Here is a 17,775-nt window from a genome sequence, read left to right on the forward strand (position 1 = left end):
GCTGGGGGATTGTCTCTCTCTGCTGCACCTGCGCCCCTCCCGGAGCCTCTGTCTGGGCACTGCATGGGCTCTGACAGCAGCAGGCTTTATGAAAGCTGAATAACAGGCCCCTCTCATTCCAAACCCCTCCACAGTACAATGGATATATGATGGCTCAGACCCTGAGTCATCCTCTCAAACCAAGAAAGACAGGCACAGCTTTTTAGAAGAAGAACAAAACAGTAGGCTACTAGAAATGTCTATAGGAACCCACCTGTTGACCTTAACATCAACATGTGTGCAGTTCATAAACTGAACAACAGGTAGCTAGCATTTCTTTGCTGAGATCACCATTCCACAGTTAGTGAGACTCTGTTTTCCCCCACACTGCACAGTACGTGTCTTGTTTTCAAAGGCATCCTTGCATATATGGTGAATGAGTACGTCACCTTTAAATATGTATTGATTTTCAATGTCCTACTAGCCCTGCTAGTATAACATATAAAATAACCTGTTGTTTCTTCACTGTGTGGGCACTGCACTGCATGAGTTTGTTTGTGTCTTTGTCTCTGTGCGTGTAAATGTGCACGTGTGAGAGAGCAGGTTTAGGGCAAAAGGTGCTCCTCAACAGTGTACACATTCTTTGTCCACAGGCGGTATTAGAAGGTCAGACATCTATCTATACAGCGTTTGACGTCCAAACTGCTTTCAGCCAACAGCCAGCATGGGTTCCTCTTTTGTTCTTGTCAAATATTTAATGGTCTCAGACCATTTTTATAGACCCAGGGGTGACAGGGTCTGTCGATATTAACACGTTTCTTCCCTTTGTTTCTTTGCTTGTACTGCACAGGTGAAAAATAACGATTTGTCCCTCTTTGTAACAGTAAACCAATGAAGTAAGATCCCCTAACTTGTCAGTATCAATTTCATTAGTCTCATAACTTCTTCAATAGTGTGATGGAGGTCACAGTGAAATGTTGTAGTCACGTTAAAAAGACAGACAAAATCCCATTAAAACAAACCTCTATTGCTACTTGTTTGTTTTATGGCTGTTTCAGAGAGAACATATGTTATATAAATCATTCTCCACTGGGGGAAAACCTACATTAAGGGATTTCAGACTTTATGCCTCGGCAGGGCAAAATAAGTAGAAATGTTCTTAGTCGATCCACTAGACGAGGCATCGGATTTGATGGCTTGAAATGTAGTTTGTCTTTTGCCTAAAGCTATCAACCTCTCAAATGTCTGCACTCAGTGTTACAGATGCACTGTAGCTCCTCCTGGAAATGCTAGATAACACAGGGAAAAAGATTCCTCGTTCTCGACTAAAAGAGTTGGAACATGCGTTAAGATGTCTCATTTATTACATAAGATCATAACAGCACACAATAAAATTATTGTCACGCCCTGACCTTAGAGAGCCTTTTTATTTCTCTATTTGGTTAGGTCAGGGTGTGATTTGGGTGGGCATTCTAGTTTTCTATTTCTTTGTTGGCCGGGTAGGGTTCCCAATCAGAGGCAGCTGTCTATCGTTATCTCTGATTGGGAATCATACTTAGGCAGCCTGTTTTTCCACCCTAGTTTGTGGGATGTTGTTTTTGCACAGTAGCTGTATAGCCCTGCAGAACTTTACATTCGTTGATCTTTTGTTGTTTTTTGGTGTTCATTCTAAAATAAATTAAGATGTACACTTTCCACGCTGCGCTTTGGTCTCATTCCGACAACGGACATAACAATTATAAGAATTCTTAGGTAGAATGTATTGGTTGTAAGTGTGTTATTTTACTGTTCAGCACACACACATTGTGTCACGCCCTGGCCTTAGTTATCTTTGTTTTCTTTATTATTTTTAGTTAGGTCAGGGTGTGACATAGGGGATGTATGTGTTTTGTATTGTCTAGGGTTTTTTGTATGTTTATGGGGCAGTGTTCAGTCTAGGTGTTTATGTAGGTCTATGGTTGCCTGGATTGGTTCTCAATTAGAGACAGCTGTCTATCGTTGTCTCTGATTGGGAACCATATTTAGGCAGCCATATTCATTGGGTATGTCGTGGGTGATTGTCTATGTCTAAGTTGCCTGTGTCTGCACTTATTGTTTATATAGCTTCACGTTCGTCGGTTTGTTGTTTTGTTTAGTTTGTAAAGTGTTCTTCGTCTTCGTTAATTAAATATGTATTCATTTCACGCTGTGCCTTGGTCCTCCTCTCTTCCACGTTACGACGATCGTGACACATTGTCGATGACAAGATTTATGTCAGTTGTTACCAACAAATGCTCTGGTGTGAATAACAATGGTCTACATCTATTTGAGAAATAAATAAATGTGTAAATCAGCCTCTGTTGTTCTGGTAAATAGCCCATCGGTGGAGGTTGAAGAAATTCCTCTAAAATACTTTTTTGATGAGATGTTGTTGAAAACAGAAAATAAAACAATTATAATCTGTAAAATAAACAAACTAGAACAGATTTTCCCTCCATGAAAAATACAATCTGTAAAACTAACAGAGCAGAAAGAAGACCCCCAAAATCTCATCAATGGGACCTGCATTGCTACAGCTTACCATGGCCGATTCTGTTGGCAATTTTGATTGCTTCTGTAATTGACTGGAGGACCCTCAATTCCAGAGTATACACTTCTCTGACAGCATGCATGTGATCAGAATGAAACGTTGCCCATTATCCAAGTAACACACTCTCAACTTCCAAGGCTTATCTATGGCAGTACTTGAGTTGGTCTGCCAGTACTCTTACAACACTGTCATAGAAGTAACACTAATGACCACAGTACTCTTACAATACTGTCATAGAAGTAACATAAATGACCAAATACAGCTGTGTTCGATGTAATTTGTTGACTGGCAAAACTACCCATTTATGTTGTAACATAATCCTAATCTCCAAGTGGTTTTAATTGAGAAGATTTAATGGGCCAATCAGCAGTTGAAACAATAACAAAGTGTTATTGAGGCTATACAGTGTTTGTTCACATTTACATTGTTTAGAAACATTGGAGTAAAACAAGTGTACATTTTGGAGTTCTGATGGGATACAACAGTTAAAACTCTTAGATGTAAAGTCCCCTGTTTTGAGGAATTGCGTGTTTCTGGTACCGTTTCCGACCAACATTTGCACTTATAAATCAATCTGTGGACACAGTAGATCGAAATGGCTTGCATTAAGCGATGGCCCTGGTTCCCACAGATACAATAGTATATTGTCTGAGCCTGTGTGACGTAGGATGTGAAATCTGAAATCACTTGAAGCTGGGAGGTCACTCCTACCATTTCATTCGAAATTCAGACTGTCGATCAACTCCTGGCTGAATCCTATGTCATAGCCATTGACAAAGCACATGCCTGCAATCCTTACATCGTAGCGCAGCAGGAGAGAGTGGTTTCATCACTGTAGCACATTCAGAGATCGATTTCTAGCCATTCATCTAAAATAATTCATAGATTCTAAACACAAAACACGTACTGATTAAAATGAGATTAAAGGCGAGTTCCTAACGAGTTCAAGAAGCCAAGCTAGAGCTCTGTGAGACGTTAACAGCGATGGGGGAAGACGTTTGATCAAGAGAGACCATTAAAAAATATGCGCATTTTCTCTAACACTAAATATACAAATATGTGCAGTATTTTCCAGTTATAAGGAAGGTGAAATCTTATACTTAGTAATTTTATAATTTGATTATATTATATTTAGAAAGCATATAAGTCATTTCAAGCCTTATTCATACATTGAATAGGAAATACATCATATAACATATTTCATATTTTTATCGTATTTGTGTCCTTGAGCTTGTGTCCTCAGAATATCTATTTTTATGTCCCTCTCATGATAAATAATTACATACAGTACCAGTCAACAGTTTGGACACACCTACTCAATCAAGGGTTTTTCTTTATTTTTACAATTTTCTAGATTGTAGAATGATAGTGAAGACATCAAAACTATGAAATAACAGATATGGGATCATGCAGTAACCAAAAAAGTGTTAAACAAATCAAAATGTATTTATATTTTAGATTCTTCAAAGTAGCCACCCTTTGCCTTGATTACAGCTTTGTACACTCTTGGCATGCTCTCATCCAGCTTCACCTGGAATGCTTTTTCAACAGTCTTGAAGGAGTTCCCACATATGCTGAGCACTTGTTGGCTGCTTTTACTTCACTCGGCGGTCTAACTCAACCCAAACCATCTCAATTGGGTTAAGGTTGGGTGATTGTGAAGGCCAGGTCATCTGATGCAGCACTCCATCACTCTCCTTCTTGGTAAATTAGCCCTTACACAGCCGGGAGGTGTGTTGGGTCACTGTCCTGTTGAAAAACAAATGATAGTCCTACTAAGTGCAAACCAGATGGGATGGTGTATCGCTGCAGAATGCTGTGGTAGCCATGCTGGTTAAGTGTGCCTTGAATTTTAAATAAATCACAGACAGTGCCACCAACAAAGCACCCCCACACCATCACACCTCCTCCTCCATGCTTCACGGTGGGAACCACACATGCAGAGATCATCCGTTCACCTACTCTGCGTCTCATAAAGACACGGTGGTTGGAACCAAAAATCTCAAATTTGGACTCATCAGACCAAAGGACAGATTTCCACCGGTCTAATGTCCATTGCGCGTGTTTCTTGGCCCAATCAAGTCTCTTTTTCTTATTGGTGTCCTTTAGTAGTGGTTTCTTTGCAGCAATTCGATCACGAAGGCCTGATTCATGCAGTCTACTCTGAACAGTTGATGTTGAGATGTGTCTGTTACTTGAACTTTGTGAAGCATTTATTTGGGCTATAATTTCTGAGGCTGGTAACTCTAATGAACTTATCCTCTGCAGCAGAGGTAACTCTGGGTCTTCATTTCCTGTGGCGGTCCTCATGAGAGCCAGTTTCATCATAGCGCTTGATGGTTTTTGTGACTGCACTTGAAGAAACTTTCAAAGTTGAAATTTTCCAGATTGACTGACCTTTATGTCTTAAAGTAATGATGGACTGTCATTTCTCTTTGCTCATATGAGCTGTTCTTGCCATAATATGGACTTGGTATTTTACTAAATAGGGCTATCTCTGTATACCCCCCCTACCTTGTCACAACGCAACTGGCTTAAACGCATTAACTTGTAACAAGGCACACCTGTTAATTAGAATGTTTTCCGGATTACTACCTCATGAAGCTGGTTCAGAGAATGCCAAAAGTGTGCAAAGCTGTCATTTTTTGTTGTTGTTTTACCTTTATTTAACTAGGCAAGTCAAATTCTTATTTACAGTGACGGCATACCATCAAGGCAAAGGGTGGCTACTTTGAATAATCTCAAATATAAAGTATATTTTGTTTTGTTTAACACTGTTTTGGTTACTACATGATTCCATATGTGTTATTTCATAGTTTTGATGTCTTCACCATTATTCTACAATGTAGAAAATAGTAAAAATAAAGAAAAACCCTGAATGAGTAGATGTGTGCAAACTTTTGACTGGTACTGTAGATTACATTTTCGATTGCATTTAGTTACATTTAACTGGTTTTAAATTAAGCTCATGAGGCATTTATAAGTTATGTTCTTCAAAGATCAATGGGTACATACCAAAATCGATGTAGTAACTGCTGATTGCCCCATTAAGAGACTTTGGTGTTTTGTTATTTTATTTGCTTTGGTTTTTATTTATCCCTCAGTCTGGAATAAACTATTAGAAACCTGAGAGCAGATCATCTGAATGGATGCCTCCAATATGAATTCCTGGTCGTAAAATGTAATCGTAATGCACTTTCGCATATCTATGGGGCAATAATCGTAATATTGCGGTGGGGTTGACACTAATGGATTTCCTCCTGATGATGATTTGAACACATTCTCCTTAGATTGATGATAGCATTAAGCAGCAGAATTAACATTCTGTAAATGAAAAGCTATGATTTCCATTACTATTGTCCCGCTTAGACAGGGAATTCTAACTCACTGTTGTTGCCTGTGTGAATGTTGTGATCATCACCAGTTTAATCACCACTTTAAACAGTTAACCCACAGGATGTCTTGCTCTAACACTGCCAGGGAAGAATGCCAGGGGTGTTGTGTTACTTCTGTCATGGCACACTGCATTATATCTGCCTAACGTCACCAAACAATAACATTTTGGGGTGACAAGGTGTTTCACCGGCAGTTATTGTCAAGTTGTTTGTTTTAAGTACAAAGACTTTTTGCCATGAACATAGACCTCTCAATACTGCTTAATGTAGTTTGGGGACAACATTCTGTTGACTTCACTAACTCTGTGTTTGTATCAAGCTGACATCTGCAAAACAGTCATCTTACTTAATATTCTCTGTATGCTCTTGACTTGCCTAGAGTGCTTGAGAGTAATGAGGCACAATGATTCTTCGCATTTAATTATATATATTTTGGATTTTTTTTATTTATACTTTGAAATCATTGTATTTTGTCCAACCTCCAAGTATACTATTACCAAACCTTTCTTTCTAAAAAATAACTAATGATGTTTACACAGCATATCAACGAGCCTCTTTGACAACTCAGATATGCACTGAAAATGAAATCCAGAGCTTTCAGCTCAATTCTCAAAACCAAAGAATCAACAGCAAGGGGATTTTATGTATTTTTCTTGCACATTCAGTTTATGTTTTAGTATGGGAGAGTATGGAGAGAGGGACTAGTTGTCGCTGCGTAGGTTGTCACAGTGCTCATAAATAACACATCTTGAGGGTGCTGTCAGCTTCGGGAAAACTTTTGAGATAGGGACAACTTTCTGCTTTTCGTGACCAAGGAAACGTTTTTCATTGTTGTTGTTGTTGTTGTTTATGTCATTACTGTTAAACTGTCATTAAATCACATAGGCAGTCAGTTTAAACCACTGTATCAATTCTCATGTTGAGCCATGAGTATAGAGAATCTTCAGAAATATTTTGCATAAGCATTAGCTGTACATCTCACAGAGACCATCAGTCAACTGCACAAAAGTTCCCCTGCTTTGACACCAAGATTACTCAGAATAAGCTAACATGTTCATGAAGTGAAAGTAACATAAGTTCCTTATCTTCTTTGGAGAAGTTTTTCATGTGGAGTTCTGCACCAGTCAGCCAGTCAGGAGAAAAATGGGCTACATGACACGAGTTAAAAAAACAGATTATGTAAGAAAGGGCCTTGAGGTTTTTCTGTAGTTCTTTTAGATTGCTTCCCACTTGAGAGAAGCTCCTCTGAATAAAAATACTTCCTTTCCAAAGTTATTTTCCTATTCCCTTTTTCTGCAAAGTATTCGACATCCAAGCAGGAGAGTGGTACAAGGATGAGCCTGCGGTGGTTTAGCACACTGCTTCTTTCCCAGCGCAGATGTGACACGCCTCATCAGGCTCCAAGTTATAGAGCTGATTTGTAGGAGCTGAATCAATATTAGAGACAGACGTTTTAACACCAACTCCCTTTCTTGACAATCTTCCACTTCTCAAAGAAGTTTCTCTTGGTAGAAAAAACATAATTAAAACACTCAAACAGACCCTCAGCTTGAATATAAGACAGTTCATCTTTCATCAAACGATGCTCTTCTTGAACACAACTTCAGCACAACTGCAGCCCTAAGCACTACGTAATGGGTGTCACAAGCAATAATGACAGAGCAGTGGCACAGTTTGTGGTGATGAATGATGCAGCAGCAAAGCCTTGTGAATCAGCCCCCAGATGAGCCTGTCATTGTTAGCTTGACTATGGTGGAATATTGACAGCATTATAGGCCTATAAACTCCAAACTATACTACCCACTGTACGTCAACTTCCATGCTCTCCCTTTGACAGCATGAGGTACAGTGGGCATATTGATGGACGGTTCCAATCAAATGAAAATGATGGATCAAACAAATTCAGACCTCAAACGAATTCAGACCTCCTCTACTCAGAGGAGAGTTTGTCGGTGGGTAAAGGTGGAGAGCAGCCAATATGTTGATCCATCCTCTACAGCTGTTCCCTTCACTTTAGAGAGGCACTCCAGATGTGGTAACAGCATTATAGGCCTATAAACTCCAAACTATACTACCCACTGTATGTCAACTTCCATGCTCTCCCTTTGACAGCATGAGGTACAGTGGGCATATTGATGGACGGTTCCAATCAAATGAAAATGATGGATCAAACGAATTCATGTACATGTTGACTTCAGATTATGCACTTGAAGGCCCAATTAAAACCAGTTTATTCAGAGGAGAGTTTGTCGGTGGGTAAAGGTGGAGAGCAGCCAATATGTTGATCCATCCTCTGCAGCTGTTCCCTTCACTTTAGAGAGGCACTCCAGATCACATATACCACTGAATAACAAATATTGTTCGCAGGGAATCATATCAAGAAAGGATGAAAATAAACAGTCAAAGTGTTCTTTTCCAAACCCTGTTACTTGAGTCTCTGTGGGAGATCTGAGTTATGCTTGCTATCTGTTGTTAAAGGATGTACATGGACATTACAAGTTATGAGGGTCTAACTGAGGCATTCTCAAGAGTCACCAAGTGAGTGAGTGGGCACTGTATATTACTGAAGGTGTGAGACTGACCTTATTTTCTTCCACAGCTATTGCCAGGGCCATACGGGACTCCAGCCAGGACAACTTTCTCTCTGATCTGATTACCCTGCATTAACTGTGACTGTAACTCAATCAGAGCTCGGGCCCAATGTTTGCCTGGAATACATAAACCTTTTCTACCCCTTTAGTAAAGATTGCCTATGACATTAACACATCTGTTGAGGCGGCTCTCACTGCAGGGAATAGTCTTCATTTTCATTTCCTCTCATTTACATGTGGTTTTCAGCACCACAACCATGCTGAGATGTAAATGTAATTAGTGTGAAGGAAAACAAACAAATACTCATTGAGTAGTTAACCCAGAATGTTATTATTATTTACACTATTCAGCCATATGCTGCGTCAAGTGTGATCAACTGGATACTGGATTGTTGGAATAATTAGTTTGTTGATGGATGATATTTTATTTTCTTAAAGAGAGAGAGGCTTACTGCTGTTGCCGTTTTATCTAGGTGATTTGCAAGATTGAGTTGGACAACTAAAAAGTGGCCAAATTACATTCGTGTCTCAACCTTAAGTCTGCTCTCACAGCCAACTGTTGTTCAATTACAAGATGTTGATAGAAATTACTCCCTAAATCCATCAGTGTAGGAGGTATTAAAAACCAAATATTGCTTTTCTGTTCTCATAACAAATGAGACGGACCTCACATTACATGTTTAATCTCTCAATATTGGCTTACATTTCTGTAGATCAACATAGCATTGGATAGGTGTTCATTCAATTACAGTACAACAGTGAGATTACCTAAAAATACTGCATGTGTTTTTATTCTGTTTAAAGTATAAACTGTGCCTTGACAATACACTTTCTGGACTGTGTCACTATGTCTGATCACAGAGCTTAATCTTTTCCTGCTATGCATAAACTCAGGTAGAGAGGGAAATGTGGAGAGAGGGAGAGAGAGAGTAAGGGAGAGAACACCACTGTAGTGCAGAAGAGCCAAGGTCATTCAGATTGAGACATTACATCAGCCTCCAGAGACAGACTTACATTAAAGATGCACTATGCAAAACTTGCGCCGCCATTTCTTGGTTGCAAAAATTCGAATAGGTCGCCTATTTCAGTTTATGTGATAAAATGAGCAAGTGTAAAGAATCATTGTACCATCTAAACTACTGTGAAATATATTTTCCATAAGCAAAAATATTATATATTCAGCTTTTTGAAGCTGGTGCACAAAATCAAAAGACGCAAAAACGAAACTTAAGAACGGGAAGCATAAAAATAGTGCACATAGAACAGATCTTAGACTTGCTTTCAATGAGAATGACAGATCTATAACATACATTTCTATGTGAATTTGGTCGGGTTGCCCAAAGAGTTACATATTGCAGCCTTAAATAACAGTAAAGAATTTTCACTTGGCAGCTATAACTTATAGCTCTATTTGGCTGCTTGATTGCTGGATGAGGGAAATTAGTATTGCTTTAATATGGGGAAATAGTGCTCTCTATCACACACACACACACTGCTTACTGGACTTGTACAATACCAGGTAGTATATATTACTATATAATAATGTAATACTATTACTATACTATACTATATACAGTACCAGTCAAACGTACGGACACACCTACTCATTTCAGGAGTTTTCTTAATTTTTTACTATTTTCTACATTGTAGAAAGTAGCCACCCTTTGCCTTGATGACAGCTTTGCACACTCTTGGCATTCTCTCAACCAGCTTCATGAGGTAGTCACCTGGAATGTATTTCAATTAACAGGTGTGCCTTGTTAAAAGTTCATTTGTGGAATTGCTTTCCTTCTTAATGCGTTTGCGCCAATCAGTTGTGTTGTGACAAGGTAGGAGTTCTATACAGAAGATAGCACTAGATTATTGCAAGAACAGCTCAAATAAGTAAAGAGAAATGACAGTCCATCATTACTTTAAGACATGAAGGTCAGTCAATGCTGCCGTGACTTGACTTTAACATCAATCTGAAGACTGTTATTTATCCAATTAACTAACTATGTTTAATTGTTACGCGATTAAATTAATAATGTAACAATTAACTCATAAGGATCTGGGGCACCACGAGAGTGGTTCCTTAAAGAGTTACCACATCACATCTATAAACAGTCAACTTATCAAAAAATTAATCATATCACCATTCTGTACAGTCGTAACCTCCTTGCATCTGAAAAAACAGAGCCTTACTTATGATTCAGTACTACACAAATTTGTTTAATTATTTATTTACTAGATAATTAAATGGGAACACAAGATAAACATACACACTCTGCACCGGTTATTGACTGTAATACACTAAAAACAGGTCCCTAGCGGAATGACAACAGCATTGATGCTTGTTAAAGGAGATATGGAGAGTGAGAGAGAGGTACTGTAACGACGTTCGTCTGAGGAAGAAGGAGAGGACCAAGGTGCAGCGTGATACGTGTTCATGACTTTCAATAACACTGAACACTAGAACAAAAAATAACAAAACGGAACAAACGAAACAGTCCTGTCTGGTGCAGACACAAAACAGAAAACAACTACCCACAAAACACAGGTGGGAAAAGGCTACCTAAGTATGGTTCTCAATCAGAGACAACGATAGACAGCTGCCTCTGATTGAGAACCACACCCGGCCAAATACATAGAAATAGACAACATAGAACAAAAACATAGAATGCCCACCCCAACTCACGCCCTGACCAACCAAAATAGAGACATAAAAAGGATCTCTAAGGTCAGGGCGTGACAGTACCCCCCCCACTAAAGGTGCGGACTCCGGCCGCAAAACCTAAACCTATAGGGGAGGGTGTTCTTAGCCCGGTGCACTATATCCCAGCTCCTCGCATAGGCCGGGCTAGAGTAGGCATCGAGCCAGGACGGAGTGTGCCAGCCCTGCTCTCCAGACCTCCAGGACGTCTCTACGGCCCAGGATATCCTGAGCCGGCTCTGCGCACTGTGTCTCCAGTGTGTCTGCACAGCCCAGTGCGTCCTGTGCCTGCGCCCCGTACGTGCCGGGCCAAAGTCACCATCCAGCCAGGACAGGTTGTGCAGTCTCTTAGCTCGAGACCTCCAGTGCGCCTCCACGGCCCAGTGTATCCGGTGCCTCGGCCAAGGAAGAGGCCTCCTGCATGTCTCCCCAGCCTGGTGAGTCCTGTGCCTGTGCTAAGCCCTAACCCTCCTGCATGTCTCCCCAGCCTGGTGAGTCCTGTGCCTTCTCCCAAAGCCAGGCCTCCTGTGTGTCTCTCCACTACAGTGATGATCCATGACACGAAGCCTACAGTGATGATCCATGGCACGAAGCCTCCAGTGATGATACATGGCAAGAAGCCTTCAGTGATGATCCATGGCACGAAGCCTCCAGTGATGATCCATGGCAAGAAGCCTCCAGTGATGATCCATGGCACGAAGCCTCCAGTGATGATCCATGGCAAGAGGCCTCCAGTGATGATCCATGGCACGAAGCCTCCAGTGAGGAGTCATGGCACGAAGCCTCCAACGAAGGCCTCCAGTCCGGAGCCTCCAGCGACGTTCTACAGTCCGGAGCCTCCAGCGACGTTCTCCAGTCTGGATCCTCCAGCGACGTTCTCCAGTCCGGAGCCTCCAGCGACGTTCTCCAGCCCGGAGCCTCCAGCGACGTTCTCCAGTCCGGAGCCCCCAGCGACGTTCTCCAGTCCGGAGCTCCCAGCGACGGTGCCCAGTCCGGGGCCCGCAACGAGGGTTCCCAGTCCGGGGCCCGCAACGAGGGTGCCCAGTCCCGGGCCAGCAGCGAGGGTGCTCAGTCCGGGGCCCGCAACGAGGGTGCTCAGTCCGGGGCCCGCAACGAGGGTCCCCAGTCCAGGGTCGGCGACGAGGGTCCCCGCACCAGAGGTGCCACCAAAGTGGGGTGAGCCAGTGGTGGAGCGGGGTCTGCGTCCCGCACCTGAGCCACCACCGCGGATAGATGCCCACACAGACCCTCCCCTATAGGTTTAGGTTTTGCGGCCGGAGTCCGCACCTTTGGGGGGGGTACTGTCACTCCCTGACCTTAGAGATCCTTTTTATGTCTCTATTTTGGTTTGGTCAGGGCGTGAGTTGGGGTGGGTATTCTATGTTGTATGATTTGTATTTCTATGTTTTGGCCGGGTAGGGTTCTCAATCAGGGACAGCTGTCTATTGTTGTCTCTGATTGAGAACCATACTTAGGTAGCCCTTTTTTCCACCTGTCTTTGTGGGAAGTTGACTTTTGTTTAGGGAACATAGCCTTTGGCTTCACAGTTTGTTTTTTGTAGTGTTTGTTGTTTTGTTCGGCGTCTTTTTCCCAAATAAAGAGAAAAGGTACGCTCACCACGCTGTACCTTGGTCCTCTCCTTTCAACAGCCGTGACACAGCCTCAGAAATTGCAGCCTATACAAATGCTTCACATCTCAACATCAACTGTTCAGAGGAGACTGTGTGAATCAGTCCTTCATGGTTGAATTGCTGCAAAGAAACCACTACTAAAGGACACCAATAATAAGAAGAGACTTTCTTGGGCAAAGAAATACAAGCAATGGACATTAGACCGGTGGAAATCTGTCCTTTGGTCTGATGAGTCCAAATTTGAGATTTTTGGTTCCAACTGTGTCTTTGTGAGACGCAGAGTAGGTGAACGGATGATCTCCGATCTGTGGTTCCTACTGTGAAGCATGGAGGAGGTGTGATGGTGTGGGGATGCTTTGCTGGTGACACTGGCTGTGATTTATTTAAAATTCAAGGCACACTTAACCAGCATGGCTACCACAGCATTTGTCAGCGATACACCATCCCATCTGGTTTGCGCTTAGTAGGACTATCATTTGTTTTTTAACAGGACAATGGCCCAACACACCTCCAGGCTGTGTACGGGCTATTTTACCAAGAAGGAGAGTGATGGAGTGTTGCATCAGATGACCTGGCCTCCACAATCACCCGACCTCAACCAAATTAAGATGGTTTGGGATGAATTGGACCGCAGAGTGAAGGAAAAGCAGCCAACAAGTGCTCAGCATATGTGGGAGCATATGTGGGTGGGTACTTGGAAGAATCTAAATTATAAAATATATTTTGATTTGTTTAACACTTTTTTGGTTACTACATGATTCCATATGTGTTATCTCATAGTTTTGATGTCTTCACTACAATATACACTACCATTCCAAAATTTGGGGTCACTTCAAAATGTGTTTGTTTTTGAAAGAAAAGCAATTTTTTTGTCCATTAAAAAAGTATCAAATTGATCAGAAATACAGTGTAGACATTGCAAATGTTGTAAATGACTATTGTTAGCATTTTAAAAGGCTAATTGATTGAAACCTTTTTGCAATTATGTTAGCACAGCTCAAAACTGTTGTTCTGATTAAAGAATCAATAAATCTGACCTTCTTTAGACTAATTGAGTGTCCGGAGCATCAGCATTTGTGTGTTTGATTTCAGGCTCAAAATGGCCAGAAACAAATAACTTTCTTCTGAAACTCGCCAGTCTATTTTTGTTCGGAGAAATGAAGGCTATTCTATGCGAGAAATTGCCAAGAAACTGAAGCTCTTGTACAACGCTGTGTCCTACTCCCTTCACAGAACAGTGCAAACTGGCTCTAATCAGAATAGAAAAATGAGTGGGAGGCCCCAGTGCACAACTGAGCAGGAGGAGTGTCTAGTTTGAGAAACAGACTCCTCACAAGTCCTCAACTGGCAGCTTCATTAAATTGTACCCGCAAATACTCTGGGATGCTGGCCTTCTAGGCAGAGTTCCTCTGTCCAGTGTCTGAGTTCTTTTGCCCATCTTACTCTTTTCTTTTTATTGGCCAGTCTGAGATATGGCTTTTCTTTGCAACTCTGCCTAGAAGGCAAGCTTCCCAGATTCTCCTCTTCACTGTTGACGTTGAGACTGGTGTTTTGCGGGTACTCTTTAATGAAGCTAACATAATTGCAAAAGGGTTTTCTAATGATCAATTAGCATTTTAAAATGATGATCTTGGATTAGCTAACACAACGTGCCATTGGAACACAGGAGTGATGGTTGCTGATAAATGGCCTCTGTACGTCTATGTAGATATTCCATTAAAAACTAGCCGTTTCCAGCTACAATAGTCATTTACAATATTAACAATGTCTACACTGTATTTCTGATCAATTTGATGTTATTTTAATAGACAAAAATGTTGCTTTTCTTTCAAAAACAAGGACATTTCTAAGTGACCCCAAACTTTTGAACGGTAGTGTATGTGTTTGAACTTTTGACTGGTACTGTACATATATATATACGGGACAGTACCTGGCTGTATTGCAATATTAGTATTGTATTATTTAAATGAATAGCTACAGGAAGTTGATGTGTTATATTCCGAATGTTAGCACACATAATGAGACTGGAATTACATTAATATTTAATCAACTAGGTGATGAAGGGAAGTATAGCATGAGTTGTGTGCATCCAATGTCAAACAGATCGTTACCTTGAATTTGGCAGAAGATATTTGTCACACTGTCTGTGGCAGACAGGTATAAACACTGCAACCTAACCCAGGGTTCCCCAACTGGCAGATTGGGGGCTGTATTTGGCTCACAGGTGGTTTTATTTGCCCTCCCAAGTTTTCTGAGCAAAAACAGAATATTTTTTTTATTTTTATTGTTGGACATAAAAGACTGTTAAAACACAGGAAATCAGCTCCAGCGCATAATAGAGAGACATTTGATCGTATACAAACGTAAGCAAGGTTTGAATTAATTATGTTTTAGTCAAACATTGTATCTGTTTGGGCACCATCGGTCAATTTGCAGTCGACAAATTATTTGTAAGTATGTTCCAGCCCCCCGACCATCCACTCAAGAAAAAAATGGCCCGTGGCTCAATCTAGTTGATGATCCCTGCCGTAACCCTTCTCTTTTATTAGTGCAAAACGCGACAAAATCTGATTTGTGTGCCTGTGCCTGTGTGGTTTTATATGTTGCTTAAAAAACTCCAAACATGCCTTCTCTATCTGTGTTCTACAGAGTAGAACATCTAGCAGTGTAGCCTGTTTTTCTGTTTGTGAAGGGCACACAGACACTCTGTATCCAATTAGGTTACCTTCTGGAGCTTTCCAGTACGCTCACTGGGAAAGTCAAAACAGCATAGATACATAAATTACACAGTCCTTTTGTGAAGCGCTCCTGGCACTTGCCAGCAATGCACAGCCATCAGAAATGTCTTCAACAGTGCAATGGAGTGTTCAGTCTATTCAAAACAATGACCTTCTAGATTCAAAACACTAATACACTTGAATGTCAGCTAATAATTCACGCCGTTTATTTGCAGGATGGACCAACATGAGTATAGTGGACTACATTTTAAGCAATATTATCACTACTGTTTTCGATTTTGGCATAATAACTTTCACAGACTAGTCTGGGATGAATTCAAATGATTATTAAAGTCTAGTATCAGTGGGTGAAACTCAGGGTAAAATCCATTGACTGGTGCAGCCAGAAGACAAGCATGTCTTGTTTGTGCTGTTTCAATTATCTAAGTATTTTGTCACAGATCTTAGACACAAGATAGTGTCTTTACCCTCAATGCAACTTAGATAATTAACGAAAATGTATCATCAATGAGGTGGTGTAGAATGCTCCATGTTAATGAGCAGGTTTGTAAATCTTTGAAGACAAACAGAAGACTTTCAATTGAGATTCCTGATGAAGACCGGTCATTATCCTATGAGGAGAAATGATAACTGAGGATAAGCAAGCACGAGTTATTATTTTCACCACACTCTCATTTGGAAATTAAGGAAGGAAATTGTCAGTTCGAGATGACCTAGAAATGGTTAAAAAGTTACATATGCTCAAAAATGTCATTATTGCATGTATGTTTGGACCTATCAGCATTATAATTCAAATACATTTCACACTTATCATGCGTAGTTGTAACGCTCTGGGTGTCGGGGGGTGTGAAGTCAGACGCAGGAACAACAGAGCTTCAATACGGTGCTTTCCTTTTAATGCACAACCGGCATACCAATGTCCAATACGGACTTACTGGGTGTCAATAAACAAACGTCCAAACACGGAAGACAAAACCCAGTCCACACTACATACATCCACTCCCGAATCCAAAAGTACAAATGAACAATCCCGCACAAAGAAGCGTACGGGCTGGCTGACTAATAAAGCCACACTAATTGCCAATTACCTAAACACAGGTGATACAAATAAACACATAAGGAGGGGGAGGAAAAAGAGTCAGTGGCAGCTAGTAGGCCGGTGACGACGACCGCCGAGCGCCCCCCGAACGGGAAGGAGAGCCTGCCTCGGTTGAAGTCGTGACAGTAGTCATTATGAGTCTGTGAACAATATAGTAATTACCCATTCAGTTGTTTTACTTTTTGATGGTTAAATCTTGTGACAATGGCCCTTGATAATACCTTTAGCAAAGCCTGACAATCTGATTGAAATCTGATTAGAATGTAAAAATTACCATGAGTAATAAACCAAAGGGCAAAACTTGATTAATTCCAAATTATTCAGAAAGACAGTGGAGTGCCTCTGGTGAACAAGCCATCGTGAACTGAAATTGTTCAATGTAGGCTTATAGCAGGTGTTAGAATATTCATGTTTTTTTTTAAAGGCAATCAAAAAGTGTTCCATTATTTCCTGAGGTGACGGGAGCTGCCACACCGAGAGGCATCTCTATTACTGTGACTGCTAATAGGGCAGTCTCCTCTTTGACATGCCAATGGGGCCATAGAATGACAAGCGTTGGCATTTGTGACAAAGAGGAAAAATTATTTTGGAGAGAAGCAAAAAGACAGGAAGGGAAGAATGAACGAATGAAAACAGGACAGATGGAGATATGTCACTTCCTTCCAGTCTGACCGACATAAGGGAAAATGACACCTCAAGGGCATCCTTGTGGGTTTCTTTGTGAAAGTGCTGTTACTGTCAACAAATCTCATCCAAACAATTATATTTCCACACAATTGGTTTTCAAACGTTAGTCCCTTCTCTGCAGTCTCATGCAGTGACTCATACTTGGAAGATTCTATGGTGACTTTAGTAGTAATTCCAGGTAAAGGCTCTCAGTCAGGTCAGTGTTATAGTTATATTATAAATGTAGTTATTCAGTACAGTGTGTCTCCAGCTGTTTCTACTATTATTCATTCACTGGGAGAAGAAAGAGGACACTCCACTCTTCCACTCTATTGTGTTCTGACATGACTATTTTTCACCATCAGCAAAGATGACTGATGCAGAGCTGAATGTGCGTGGTATGAGTGTTTGAGTT

The sequence above is a fragment of the Salvelinus namaycush genome, chromosome 31 (assembly GCF_016432855.1).
Source record: "Salvelinus namaycush isolate Seneca chromosome 31, SaNama_1.0, whole genome shotgun sequence".
Taxonomy (NCBI): Eukaryota; Metazoa; Chordata; class Actinopteri; order Salmoniformes; family Salmonidae; genus Salvelinus; species Salvelinus namaycush.